The sequence below is a fragment of the Manis javanica genome, chromosome 8, assembly GCF_040802235.1.
Source record: "Manis javanica isolate MJ-LG chromosome 8, MJ_LKY, whole genome shotgun sequence".
NCBI classification, from domain to species: Eukaryota; Metazoa; Chordata; class Mammalia; order Pholidota; family Manidae; genus Manis; species Manis javanica.
In genome coordinates, this window is record NC_133163.1 from 120,183,488 (window position 1) to 120,195,621 (window position 12,134).

The 12,134-nt window shown below is 40.0% G+C and overlaps 1 protein-coding gene across 9 annotated transcripts in view; it reads right to left on the reverse strand.

Annotated features, from left to right (window-relative positions):
• Positions 1–12,134, reverse strand: part of MYO9A (myosin IXA) — a 365,019-nt gene that overhangs the window by 296,188 nt on the left and 56,697 nt on the right. For 4 of the 9 annotated variants that reach the window (XM_073212122.1, XM_073212124.1, XM_073212120.1 and 1 more), the window contains exon 1: positions 11,674–11,940. The exons of 1 other annotated variant lie outside the window; for it this stretch is intronic. The gene's annotated coding sequence lies outside the window, so the exon portion shown is untranslated. Of the gene's footprint in view, positions 1–11,673; positions 11,942–11,986; positions 12,090–12,134 lie in introns of those variants that run through there. 4 more of the 9 variants (XM_073212125.1, XM_073212121.1, XM_073212118.1 and 1 more) reach the window with 3 other exon arrangements.

The window sequence follows — 12,134 nt, forward strand, 5'->3', positions numbered from 1 at the left end:
AGGGAGAAAAAAGCAGGAGTTGCAGTACTTATATCAGACAAAATAGACTTCAAAACAAAGAAAGGAACAAGAGACAAAGAAGGATATTACATAATGACAAAAGAGTCAGTTCAACAAGAGGATATGACGATTATAAATATCTATGCACCCAACACAGGATCACTTGTATATGTAAAACAAATACTAACAGAATTAAAGGGGGAAATACGATGCAATGCATTCATTTTAGGAGACTTCAACACATCACTCACTCCAAAGGACAGATCAACCAGACAAAAACTAAGTAAGGACACAGAGGCACTGAACAACGTATTAGAACAGATGGACATAACAGTATCTACAGAACATTCCATCGAAAAGCAACAGGATACACATTCTTCTCAAGTGCACATGGAACACTTTCAAAAATAGATCATATACTAGGCCACAAAAAGAAAGAACCTCAGTAAATTCAAAGATTGAAACTGTACCAAACAGCTTCTCAGATCACAAAGCTATGAAACTAGAAATAAATTACACAAAGAAAATGAAAAAGCCCACAAACACATGGAGGCTTAATAACATGCTCCTAAATAACCAATGGATCAATGACCAAATAAAAACGAGATCAAGCAATATATGGGGACAAATGACAACAATAATTCAACACCACAAAATCTGTGCGAAGAGGGAAATATATTGCAATACAGGCCTACCTGAATCCCAAATGAACAGTCTAAACTTACAATTAACGAAACTAGAAAAGGAAGAACAAATGAGGCCCAAAGTAAGTAGAAGGAAGGACATAATAAAAATTAAAGCAGAAATAAATAAAATCAAGAAGAATAAAACAACAGAAAGAATCAATGAAAGCAAGAGCTGATTCTTCAAGAAAATAAACAAAACAGATAAACCCCCACGACAAACTTTTCAAGAAAAAAGAGAGTCTACACACGGAAACAGAATCAGAAATGAGAAAGGAAAAATCACTATGGACACCACAGAAATACAAAGAATTATGAGAGCCTACTATGAAAAATTATATAGTAACAAACTGGATAACCTAGAAGAAATGGACAACTTTCTAGGAAAATAAAACATTCCATGGCTGACCCAGAAAGAAACAAAATCTCAATAGACCAATTACCAGCCAAGAAATTAAATTGCTAAACAAAAAACTACGTAAGAACAAAACATCTGAACCAGATGGTTTCAGTGCTGAATTTTATCAAACATTTAGTGAAGACCTAATACCCATCCTCCTAAAAGTTTTCTAAAAAGTAGGAGAGGACAGAATACTCCCAACCTCATTCTACAAGGCCAACATCACTCTAATACCAAAACCAGGGAAAGACACCACAAAAAAAAGAAAATTACAGAGCAATATCCCTGGTGAACATAGATGCAAAAATACTCAAGAAAATATTAGCAAACCAAATTCAAAAATACATCAAAAAGATCATCCATCATGATCAAGTGGGATTCATCTCAGGGACGCAAGGATGGTAAAACATTTGAAAATCCATCAACAGCATCCACTACATCAACAAAAAGGAGGACAAAAACCCCATGATCATCTCCATAGATGGTGAAAAACCATTCGACAAAATTCAACATCCATTCATGATAAAAACTCCCAAGAAAATAAGGATAGAGGGCAAGTACCTCAACATAATAAAGGCCATATATGACAAACCCACAGCCAACATTATACTTAACAGCGAGAAGCTGAAAGCTTTTCCTTTAAGATCAGGAACAAAACAAGGATACCCACTCTCCCCACTTCTATTCAACATAGTACTGGAGGTCCTAGCCACAGCAATCAGACAACACAAAGAAATAAAAGGCATCCAGATTGGCAAGGAAGAAGTTAAACTGTCCCTGTTTGCAGATGACATGATATTGTACATAAAAAACCCTAAAGACTCCACTCCAAAATTACTAGATCTAATATCTGAATTCAGCAAAGCTTCAGGATACAAAATTAACAGGCAGAAATCTGTGGCATTCCTATACCCTAACAATGAACTAGCAGAGAGAGAAATCAGGAAAACAACTCCATTCAAAGTTGCATAAAAGAATAAAATACCTAGGAACAAACCTAAGCAAAGAAGTGAAAGACCTATGCCCTGAAAACTACAAGACACTCATGAGAGAAATTAAAGACGATACCAAGAAATGGAAACACATCCCGTGCTCATGGGCATGAAGAATTAATATTTTCAAAATGGCCATCCTGCCTAAAGCAATCTACAGATTCAATGCAATCTCTATCAAAATACCAACAGCATTCTTCAACGAACTAGAGAAAATCGTTCTAAAATTCATATGGAACCACAAAAGTTCCCGAATAGCCAAAGCAATCCTGAGAAGGAAGAATAAAGCTGGGGAAATTATGCTCCCCAACTTCAAGCTCTACTACAAAGCCACAGTAATCAAGACAATTTGGTTCTGGCACAAGAACAGACCCATAGACCAGTGGAACACAATAGAGAGTCCAGATATAAACTCAAGCATATATGGTCAATTAATATATGGTAAAGGAGCCATGGATATACAATGGGGAACTGACAGCCTCTTCAACAGCTGGTGTTGGCAAAACTGGACAGCTACATGTAAGAGAATGAAACTGGATTATTGTCTAACCCCATACACAAAAGTAAAACTCAAAATGGCTCAAAGACCTCAATTTAAGCCATGAAACCATATAACTCTTAGGAAAAAATACAGGCAAAAATCTCTTGGACATAAACATGAGCAACTTCTTCATGAACATATCTCTCCGGGCAAGGGAGACAAAAGCAAAAATGAACAATTGGCACTATATCAAATTAAAAAGCTTCTGTACAGCAAATGACACCAATATTAGAATAAAAAGAAATCCTACAGTATGGGAGAATATATTCATACATGATATATCCAATAAGGGGCTGACATCCAAATTATATAAAGAGCTCATGCACCTCAACAAACAAAAAACAAATAATCCAATTAAAAAATGGGCAGAGGAGCTGAACAGACACTTCTCCAAAGAAGAAATTCAGATGGCCAACAGGCACATGAAAAGATGCTCCACAACGTTAATCATCAGAGAAATGCAAATTAAAGCCACAATGAAATATCACCTCACACCAGTTAGGATGGCCAACATCTAAAAGACAAACAACAAATGTTGGCGAGGATGTGGAGAAAGGGCAACCCTCCTGCAGTGCTGGTGGGAATGTAAATTAGTTCAACCATTGTGGAAAGCAGTATGGAGGTTCCTCAGAAAACTCAAAACAGAAATACCATTTGACCCAGGAATTCCACTCCTAGGAATTTACCCCAAAAATGCAGGAGCCCAGTTTCAAAAAGACATATGCACCCCTATGTTTATCACAGCACTATTTACAATAACCAAGAAATGGAAGCAACCTAGGTGTCCATCAGTAGATGAATGGATAAAGAAGATGTGGTACATATACACAATGGAATATTATTCAGCCATAAGAAGAAAACAAATCCTACCATTTGCAACAACATGGATGGAGCTAGAGGGTATTATGCTCAGTGAAATAAGCCAAGTGGAGAAAGACAAGTATCAAATGATTTCACTCATCTGTGGAATATAAGAACAAAAAAAAAAAAACCGAAGGAACAAAACAGCAGACTCACAGAACTCAAGAAAGGACTAACAGTTACCAAAGGGAAAGGGACTGGGGAGGTTGGGTAGGAAGGGAGGGGTAAGGGGGAAAAACGGGCATTACGATTAGCACACACAATGTAGCAGGGGGGGAACACGGGAAAGGCAGGATATAGAGAAGACAAGTAATGATTCTATAGCATCTTACTAGGCTGATGGACAGTAACTATAATAGGGTATGTGGTGGGGACTTGATAATAGGGGGAGTCTAGTAACCATAATGTTGTTCAAGTAATTGTACATTAATGATACCAAAAAAAAAAAAAAAACCAGAAGCACTCACAGATGCAAAGAAGGGGACTAGCGGCTAACCAATGGGGAGGGGTGGGGGAGGGCAGGTGGAGAGGGAGGGAGAAGGGGATTGTGGGGTATCATGATTAGTGCACACGGTGTTGGGGGGGTCACAGGGAAGACACTAGCACAGAGAAGGCAAGTACTGACTCTGTATCATCTTATTACACTGATGGACAGTGACTGCAAAGGGATATGGGGGGGACTTGATAATATGGGTGAATGTAGTAACATTGTTTCACATGTGAAACCTTCATAAAAGAGTGTATATCAATAATACCTTAATAAAATATTCTATGGGAAAAAAATAAACAAGCTGTTTATTCAAAAAAAAAAAAGAATTATGACCTCATACTTTTTTCCCCCCTCCTAACAAGGCCTAGGGATAATGACAGCCCCATAATACTCACCATACAGATACTGGATTCTAAATATCACCCTTCAGTATAAGGAAACTCCTTGGAGAAACTGGTAATTCCAGTCTAATGCAGGGGAAGTCCATGGTGAATCAAGATCTTGTACCCAAAAAAGTAAGGAATAACCCAAAGACTAATAAGGCATTCATTCAAAAAGAACTCAGAAGTCTGCTTGGCAGGGTTATTTATTTATTTATTTTCATACAAAAAAATAGAAATCTAAGAGACCATAAAAAAAATTTTTTTCTTCAGTATTGCAGATGACTGACTATTAGACCAAATCCTCATTCTGAAAATTAGACGAAAAAGAATTAAGCACTTATTTACTCTCTCCTCTTAAGAGGAACTGTAGTTCACTCCCAGTTGATGAAAATTACAAAGCTCTTATTAACTAACTGAATATGATAGCTAATAAATGTAAAAGAATTACAGAATTACGAATATCACCATTTTTCAACCTTCAGTTAAAAAACTGATTTGTCTAAAATCAACGAAGGATTCTAAAATTATTAAGTAAATACTGAAAAATGGAGTATTTGTATGGTACCAAAGTATCACCCCCACATATTATTATACTTGATGATCACAAGAGGAAAAAACGTACTTTTCCAATGGAGAGACACAGCACACATCACCTTAAACCCATAAAACTTAGACTAGTACTAATATTATCTACCTCCCACAGTATGCAACATGAAATATAACATCACCTAACATGCATACAATCAAAACTTTAAAATATAACTAACCTACAGAATATACAGAAAACAAGTTAAACAAAGGAAGTAATCTAATTCTAGAAAACAAGCCATTCTACAAGATGATATGTTCTTGTCAAAGAAATTTCAGTATCATAAGAAAAGAGAATGTAGTAAAGAACTTTTCTAGATTAATAGAGACTAAAAAAATAATCAAATACAAAGCAAAAGTCTTGACTGAATTCTGGCTTAACATCATTTTATGGTACAACTGGGAAAATTTTAACACAGACTGAATATTTAATGTTATTAGGAAATTACTGTTATTTTTCTTAGGTGTTGGTAATGGCACTGTGGTGATGTGGAAAAATTAGGAGATATATGCTGACATATTTTGACGTAAATATAATATTCACAACTTTCAAAAATCAGTAAAAGTATATACACACACATACACATAGAGAACAATAAAGCAAATATGGATGGCATATTGGTAACTTAAATGTAGGTGGCAGATATATAAATGTTGTTTGTACTATTCTTTCAACTTTTGAATAGTTTCTAAGTTTTTTATTATAAAAAAAGTAGGGGGGAGTCAGGAAGAGAACTAAAAGAAGGTAGAGCTGCAAAAGGAAAAATATCTAATAATCACTTATAAACATATATCCACAGACACCCAAAACACTTTTCATTAAAAGAGAGATTACATCACATCCCTGACATTAAAAAGATTACTCAGCCTACTATTATCTGATCAATTTAAGTAAACAGATTTCAAACAAATACTTACACTCTACAAACAGCAATAGTACTACAATCTGTCAATGATTTAAGAAATGTTTGTCATTAGCAAGCAGAACATTTTGTTATGATACCTCACAATGAATAAAAGTACCTTCTAACATCCACTAACCTTGTATATTGATATCAAAAAAAGCATTTCTTTGAAAGTTTTTGAATGGAAAAATATGGTCACACTTGAAAAACAGCACACTACCCTTTCTAAGATTTATTTCTGTTAACAACCATCAATTTTGATTGGCCATTTACTCTCAATGCCACGCAATGAAATTCTTTTGAATTCTTGATCTCATATTTCAACATAATAAGAAATCGACGTTCAAGGAGGAAAAGGAAGACTTATTGAGTGTCTACTATGGGCTTGGTGCTTTATATAACTTAACTCTTGTGCAATAAATATTCCCATTTGAAAGATGGAATATTTGCCAGCATCTTGCCTCCTGGCTGCTATCAAAAAACTTGAGCTCCTGTTGCTAACTTCTTCCTTTTTTCCCTAGAATTTGCTGGTTTAAATTCAATTCAAAACCTCAATCTAAAAACTTGTCCTACTTCTTGAAGCTCAGAAATGTTAACTGACTTGACCATAAATGGCAGTTCATTAAGTGAAGATGGAAATTGAATAGAGCAGAGTCTGTTGGAAATCCAGGTTTGAAAGTCCATATTCTTTCCACTTAATTGGCCTTAATGAATTTTATATTTACAAACAGAAACGGTCATCTAAGGAAAAAGTACATTTAGAAGAATACCTTCATATTCAGGGCCACACAATTTTAAAAGCTTGTGAAAAATCAAAACTGAGAAAAGTGCACTCTAAAATTACAGCTATTTGAAAAAATTCTTAGCAAGCCAGCTGTCTATGACATTGACAACTAATCCTTTCCCCACTGTACATGTAAAATTACACTCCAGTTACCTGCTGGATGACCCCACTGCCAAAATATGCTAGCAACATAATTCACATTGAAACCCAAAGGCCAAACACCATTTGGAAAGTGCTTTACATGTTTACTAATCCCACCTCACACATGTTAACCTATGTTTGTTCTTTCTATAGGATCAAAACTCCAATACCTATGTGTCTTACATGTTTAAAGATAAAAATACGTAGAGAAATCTATATGTTAGAGTTTTTCCACTTAAAATTAAATACTTCTTCAACTGGATTAGTGCCTACAAGAGGGCACAAGGTGGCTTATGGAGTTGTAGTGGTATTTTATAGCTTGATATGAGTGTTGGTGACACCGGTGTTTGCTTGGTGAAAATTCATTCACTGAACTATGCATTTATGATTTGTGTACTTTTTGTATACTTTATAACTTATAAAAAGCTTCCATATATTTTTCAAATCCTCAATCTAAAAACCTGTCCTACTATACAGCACTGATGCCAAAGAAGTCAAAGCCCAGTGAAGAAAAGAGACAAGTAATTATGAGTCTCATCAGAGAACTATGACAGCAGCCAGCACCATGCATCACAGGAGAACACAGGAGCGGCACCTGACTTAACCTGGAAGAGGCAAAGGAAAACTTCCTTAAGATGCACCTAAACTGAGTCCTGAAGGTCAGATAGGAGTTAATCAAGCAAAGAAAAGGAGAAGGGGATGAAGAGAAAGGGAACAGACTGCAAAGTCAAAAAAAAAAGCACTTTATTTGAGAGAAAGCCCAAGTCCAATAGGAGCAGATCAAAGACTTTAAGGAAGAGAGCAAGGGAAGAAAGCCTAGAGAAGAGTCAGATCCTGAAGGATCTCATACACATGCCACACTACAGGGTAAGCATTATCCTGAAAACAATGAGAAAGCACTGAAGATCTTTCAACAGAAGGGACATAAGTTTTGTATTTGTACTATAAATGTCAATTATGGTGCCTGCTGTGCTTGCAACCCCACTATCTGAGAAATTAGCCTGCACACTGTCTGTTTTCCACCGTGACGACCCTGTCCCACACCCACATGCACAAATACACACACAGCTAGAACTAAATGTCCATGGTGGTCACATGACCCAAGTACACAGGCTTGATAGCAGCCCATGAAAAAAAGAGCTGAGCCAAAGAGATTGTTTCTTGGGAATTCAAACCAGCAAATCCTAGGGAAAAAAGGAAGAAATTAGCAACAAGAGCTCAAGTTTTTTGATTGCAGCCAGGAGGCAAGATGCTGGATGGGAGTGACTCAGTAGTTATAAACAGGCAGAAATTAGGAATAAACGGAAGCCAGAAGCTGGGCTGGGGGGGTGGGGGGGACTGGTAGGGAATGGGCAGTGATTGGAATACAGAGGAAAAAATAAGCCAAAAGGAAATACAGTAGCTTAAACAAATTTTATTAAGCTCCTGTTCTTGAGACCAAGTTGTTTAACTCTCCCTGGGTTCCCTTGTGCATGTTCCCTTTCAATAAGCATTCCCCTACTTAGAATAACTTGAGTTTCTTCCTTGCAATTGAAAGAGCCTCACTAAAAGAGCATCTTAGAACATTTACTCTGGCAGCAATACAGAGAATGAACTGGAGGGTATGGCAAACCAAGAGGCAGAGAGAGAAGGCAAGAGGACTACTCAGAAAGCATTACAAAGCCCAACACACATCTGGGGTTAATATAGAGACAACAAAAATATTAAGAAGAAATTATCTGAAATATCATGAAGGAGAATATGCAGGAGTTAGTGATGTTGGTAACAAGACAGAGTGGAGTGAAAAGTGATTTTCAGGCTTCTGAAGGCTTCATGAGGAAAGAGTGATGTCATTTAACAAGACAGGAAATCCAAAGAAAAAAGTTTGTTGCAGGTTTGTTTCCCTCTACCCCACCTTTTTGGAGGGAAGAGGGAGACAGAAAAGAGTTTCATTTTGAACATGTTTGAAATGCTTGTGAAATGTGAATCCAAACAGAGATGTCCACTAGAGTGATTTGCAGGGGTTTAGAATAGTCAAGAGATACATACAGTAGCTCTAGACTTAGGAATAAATAAGTCAATGTTATGGTTTAAAAACATGACCAAAAATTCTTTGATTAGTGTTTATTTTAAACTCATATAACTAAAAATTATGCAGACTAAAAATTTTAATATTCTTGGCAAACCACATTTCCAAACTGCCTGTACTTCTCTGCAAACACTAAAGACTGAACAAAATTCTACAATAGTATAATCCAAATGATGAGGAAAGATGGGTTTTATATTACTATTTCTACTGAGTTTTTACTTTTTAAAAAAACCTAAATTTACTCTATTTCCCTCATGAAATATACACTACAATGTTAACTAAGGGAAAAACTTTAAAAAGTCATGTTAGACAGTGATCCTCATTATTGATGTTTAAACTATATAACAAGACTTTTTAAAGAACTTAATCACATAATGTACTAGCTGAAACATTCACCTGTACTGCAAATGTTGGATTTTTGTCCTACAATTTTTTCTCCTTTCATCTATGCCCTTTGCCCCCAAAATCTCTTACTACCAACTCAGAACTTGATAATGAGCTTAAGCCACAAATCCAGCTGCCTACTGGCTATCTCCATCTGACAGAAATACAACCACCCAAACTCAACATGTTACAAATTGAATTCCTTTCTTGACAAAAATAAAAATAAAAATCCCACTCCTCCCTCATCTGGATCCACACCTCAGTGAAAGGGCATAAAGTAGAAACCTGTTACCTTATCCTTGATGAAGCCACTCCCTAATGCCAAATCCAATGACATCACCAAGTACTATCTACTCCCTGTACTCAAATCCAGACCCGCTGTAATAGTTTGCCTATATTATTGCTCTCTTGATATTCTTGCCTTTATCCTTAGTCCACCCTTTAATCCACGCTCCTCATTGAGTGACATTTAAAAACACAAATTTGATCATTGCAGTCTCTTACTTGACGTCCTTCAGGAACTTATTTAGTAAATATTATAATCACTATCAAAGCTAGTCATTCCATGGAAGCTCACAGGTTCAATGAGAAATTTAGTTATACCCTCTTTTGTAGGTTCACTAGAAAATTTTTTCTAATCCGAAATTACTTAAAACATACATGTATAACAGCTGATACATTTAAAGAAAAGAAGGTAGCACTGTTTGTAAAAGCAAAGACAGAAAATAATCTCAAAACCAGTAACATGGGATACTATCCAGCCAGTGTATTAGGCACTTCCAAATATACGATCTCTAGGATCTATTGTAAGTGGGAGGAATAAAAGCTATATACAGAGTGTACAATATGTAAGCTCTTGTCTGTGGTATGTTTTAAAAATATAAATATATAGGCATGTATACACTACAAATACCACAGGAAAGGCACACACAAGTATGGAAATAGTGGTTGTCTCTAAAAAGGAAAAATGGGTGGCTGGAGGACAAAGGGAGAAGAGAAACTTTTTACTGCATACTCTTTTGAACCTTTTGACTTTTATGTCTAGGTATTACCTATAATTTTAATATGACTTTTCCCTTCCTCAGTTCCACACACACAAAATAAAAATTTCAAAAATATTATTGGGTCTAACATTACATTTCCTTCTTGACAGCTCAGGAGTTCAATTTCAACAAACAGCTTTTCATTCAGTATTTTACTGCTGCTGAGAAGGTTGTTCATAATGACATCAGTGAACATTGCGTTAAGCGAACTTGCTCCTTGGCAAAGCAATACAGTGCAGCACCAGCTAACAATAAGTTATCACTACACTGACACTAAATCTTCAGGGATTATGAAAAGCTACAAATCTCACTTTTGCAGCAAACTCAAAAATAACAAATCCAAAAACAAGTCCACTGGCATCCTTCAAAAACAGTACAAAACATCTGTAAAAATCTACAAGAAGATGAAGGAAATGACACTACACGGAGGCAGTTATATCCATCAGTGAAAAATGAGTTAATCCTTCGAGAGGTGCCTAAAATGTTAGCTCTGAACCACGTCACACGCTCCACAGAAGAGACAGGACGAGGGGCAGGCTGTGTGATCCCGTAAGAGCACCCGCACGCTGACTGGGGCTCCCATACTCCGCCCTCTCCCCCCCTCCCTAGCCACCAGGGTAAACCCCCCAAACATGGGTGTCAGCTGGTCCCCTTAAGCCCCGATGGGGGGAATACACTCGGCTAAGCAAACATCCCCTCAGGATTTCAGGGCAAAGCCCTTTTAACCAAAGCAAAGACCACGACCGGACAAAAAGATAAAAAGGGCTGCCTGAGGATGCAAGGCCCGGGGAGAGGCTGCAGGAGGGGCCCGGGGGCGCGGGGGAGAGGTCGCTGCCTGCTGGGGTGTGAGGAGGGCTAACAGCGGGAAGCGGGGGGCACCCCGCCACACACCGTCCTAAAGCTGAGTTGGGCCGGGGAGGAGCTGGTCGGCGGGGCGCTGGGCGAGCCGGGCTGGGGTGCGGTTCTGCTGGGAAGAGGGGTGGGCAGCGACGGATCCGCCAGGGCGCTGGGGGTCGCAGCGGGTTGGGGGACGGCCGTGCCTGGGTATCCCGGACGCGGGACCGGGTCCGCTCACGGAAGGATGCAACGGAGTCTCGAGGCCCTATCAAGAGTCCGACGAGAGTCCAAGGGAGCTCCTAACGGGGTGCGCGGCGGGACGGGGGTTCGGTGACAGCACCGTGAGGGAGGCTGGAAGGCCGGCATGCTGTCTGGCCAATGGAAGATATGATGGGTGGGGTCTACAGGGGCCCTGGGCCAGTGATCCGGGGTCTGGGAGGATCCGAGGCTGACCCGCTCGCGGGGCGCCTCCGCCGGGACGGGGCGGGGCGGCCCCGCAGGAGCTAAAGAGCGAGCCAGAGACGTGGGCCGGGCCGGGCGGCTGGGCCGCTGGGCGGCTTGGGCGGGTCCTACCTCAGGCTCCGCCGCGGTGGCCACCACAGCCCGCTCCTCTCCGGCGGAAGCCGCCTCCCACCCTCGGCCCCAGGGTCTGGCCGGAGGAGACGGCACAGGCCGAGGGCACGAGGGCTGATGGTCCTCGATGGCTCCGGGAGGGTGGGCCCAGCGGCCTCAGGGTCCCGGAGAGCGGCCGCCGCGCATCCCCCGCCCTGTCAGAGAGACTCCGCCCGCCCTGGGCAGGAACATCCCCCGCCGCACCCCGCCCAAAGAGCACGCGTTGGACCGCTGCCTCCGCCGCTCCCGCCGCCTCCGCCGGTGCCGCGGGTACCTCCGCAGCCGCCTCTCACAGTCCTGGCCGGACTCGCAGCAGCCACGGCAAACTGCCGCCGCGCCCCCGGTCCGCTCCGGCCCGCGCGCCCCCGACCCCGCTCACGCGGCCCCGCCCCGCGCGACTCTGGCTGCAAAGGAGCAGGCGC